General features: G+C 50.5%; 1 pseudogene; it reads right to left on the bottom strand.

Annotated features, from left to right (window-relative positions):
- Nucleotides 1–531: 531 nt before the first annotated feature.
- LOC146894276 (spermatogenesis-associated protein 31E1-like) lies at nt 532–1553 on the bottom strand (annotated as a pseudogene).
- Nucleotides 1554–2469: the final 916 nt, after the last annotated feature.

Raw genomic sequence — 2469 nt, 5'->3', positions numbered from 1 at the left:
TGGAGGAAAGAGCTGTGGAGGTAAGCAAGACTGAACTTCTACTGGAAGTAGAGAGTCCATTAAACAAGATGGATGGGCAATCTAGTGGGGACCCTGCCATGTTGATGGTAGCCATAAGGAATTCACTGTGGAGAAAGGGGAGGCCCCCCCAAAATCTGGCTACATTTATCTTTTAATTTGCTGGCTAAGACCGCCTGATAGAACTGCTGATGACCTGAAAACTGCTCTGGTTGGCAGTTTCTGCCCCAGAAGGGGCGTGATGTGGTAGTGGCCTGCTTCCTGCTCCCAGAACTCCAGCATACGGTCCGTATAGACCAAGGCATGGTCAGGTCCATATAGCCCAAGGCATGGTCAGATCTTTCTTTTCCTTGCCCCTTCCAAACTATGACTTCAACCCTCTTCCTAATCTGACCTTCCAGCGACTCCTGGATATCAGGGTTGATGAAAAAGGGCTCCCCAGCCAGCCTCTATCTGCCTGTCTGTGGGTCCTGTCCAGAACGAGGCCTCTTGAATGGTGAGAGAAAGATCCTTTTACAAGGAGTCACCATGTGATGAGTTGCAGTGGCACCAGGTTTTGGCAGCTCCCTGGTACCTGGAAGGGCCTGAGGTAGGCCTGCTTGAACAGCCCAGGCCTGGGATGGCTGGGGTAGGCCTCCTCGTGTGGACAAGGCCTGGGTGGTTGATAGGCCTTCCCGAAGGGCCAAGGCGTGGATTGGTTGAGGTCATCTTCCTTGAGTGAACAAGGCCTACAGTGGTTGAGGTAGGCCTTTTTGAGTGGTCAAGACCTGGAATGGTTGGGATGGGAGAAGGAAAACCTGGCAGAGGGGTGCTCTGTGACATCCCCAGTGCTTTCCAGTCACACCAAGTATCTGCCGTGCTGCAATCTGACATGGGTGGAGGACAAGCCACAGGATCAGCAGAATGAGAAGCTAGGGAAGGTGCCCGTGGTGGTGAGTGGCATCTTCCAGAAGTCAAGGCCTCTGGTGGCCGAGAGGCACTCATTGCCGATTGTCGCTCCATGGAAACTGAGGAAATCAGCATGACAGGTGACAAAATTTTAGAATCTTTGGGCAGCAGGTGTTTCTTGAGAGTAGTGGAGGAAGCCACTAGGGGTCAGTTGGTAGCCACAGATATCTCTGTGGGCTGCCTAGGTGGCAGGTGGGCTTTGGCAGCTTCTGGTTTAGATGCTTCGCCTGAGGCATCTTGTCTTAAGAGCTGGCAAAAGCTGATGGCATTGATCAGCCTTTCTATGGTGCTATGCAGAAGGGAAACCAGTACCCTGTCCTCTTTTGGTTTCTTCCTGCTGCCTCTGTAAGCTTTCAGGGTCCCGATTTTCTTCCTGACCTTGCTGTGTTCCCTCTTCATCACCTTTTTAGTGGTGGTGTTTTCTGCTGGTGAAGGTGAAGGTAAGTCAAGATGGAGGATGGGTAATAATAGGAGGAAGAACCCCAGCCCACACACAAAGTAAAGACCATGTTCATTGCCCAAGTGGTGAAGCTGGGGATCAGCCATAAAGGACCAACACATTGCAGAAGGGAGAGAAAATTCTCCATCTGAATAGCACTGTTGCTCTCAGGCAACTGAATGCTGAGAGTTCTCTCTGGAGTTTGTATCTGGGCCCAGGCCTGCATCACAGAGCTCCTGTCTCCCTGTCACAAAGGGTTCCTGGGTGTGAGGGAGGGGCACTAGGAAGGGCTGACCAAACAATCGCTCCCTGTCCTCCAGGCTTCACATGGGCTCCATCCTCCACAGCCTTTTGTGTCTGTTTCCAATCCTATCTGCACACTCCATCAGAAATAGAGTCCTGTCCATTATCTCTTCCTCTCCTACCCCCAGAGAGAGGTTTACCCATGCTCTGTGGATTTTTGAGACCTCCAAGCCACCTCCAGTGACATACCTCCTCCAAAAGGCCGCACCTCCTAATCCCTTCCAAAAGTTCTACCAAGCACTCAAATATATGAGCCTATGGGGTTTATTCCACCCACTACAGTCCATTCTTTGGCCCTCCACAGGTTTGTAGCAATATCATAAAGCAGAATTCACTTTGTCAAACTTCAAAAGTCCCCATAGGCTCTCATAGTATCAACACTACTTAAAGTCCAAAATCTCTTCCTAGGCTCAAGGCAGTCTCTTCATGGTGACCTCAAGTAAAAGCAAAACTCAAATTCCATATTTCAACATACAATGTCACAGAATACACATTCCCATTCCCAAAGAGAGGAAGGAGGGTGTCTTAAGGAAATACTGGGCCAAAGCAAGAGCAGCACACAACAGGGTAAACTCCAAACTCTGCACCCCGTGTCTGATATCAAAGGGCTCTTCAGCTTCCCCCAGTCCTCGAAGTGTTGTTGACGGCAGCACGCTTGCTTCCTCTCCCTGTTAGCAGCTTTTCTTGGCAGATATCCACGGCTCTGGCATCTCAACCACCTTGGGGTATCCAAAGATTAGAGGCTTCACCTTCACAGCTTC

This window comes from Myodes glareolus, chromosome 6 (assembly GCF_982192425.1).
Source record: "Myodes glareolus chromosome 6, mMyoGla1.1, whole genome shotgun sequence".
NCBI classification, from domain to species: domain Eukaryota; kingdom Metazoa; phylum Chordata; class Mammalia; order Rodentia; family Cricetidae; genus Myodes; species Myodes glareolus.
This window is presented reverse-complemented; position numbering and strand designations above follow the sequence as displayed.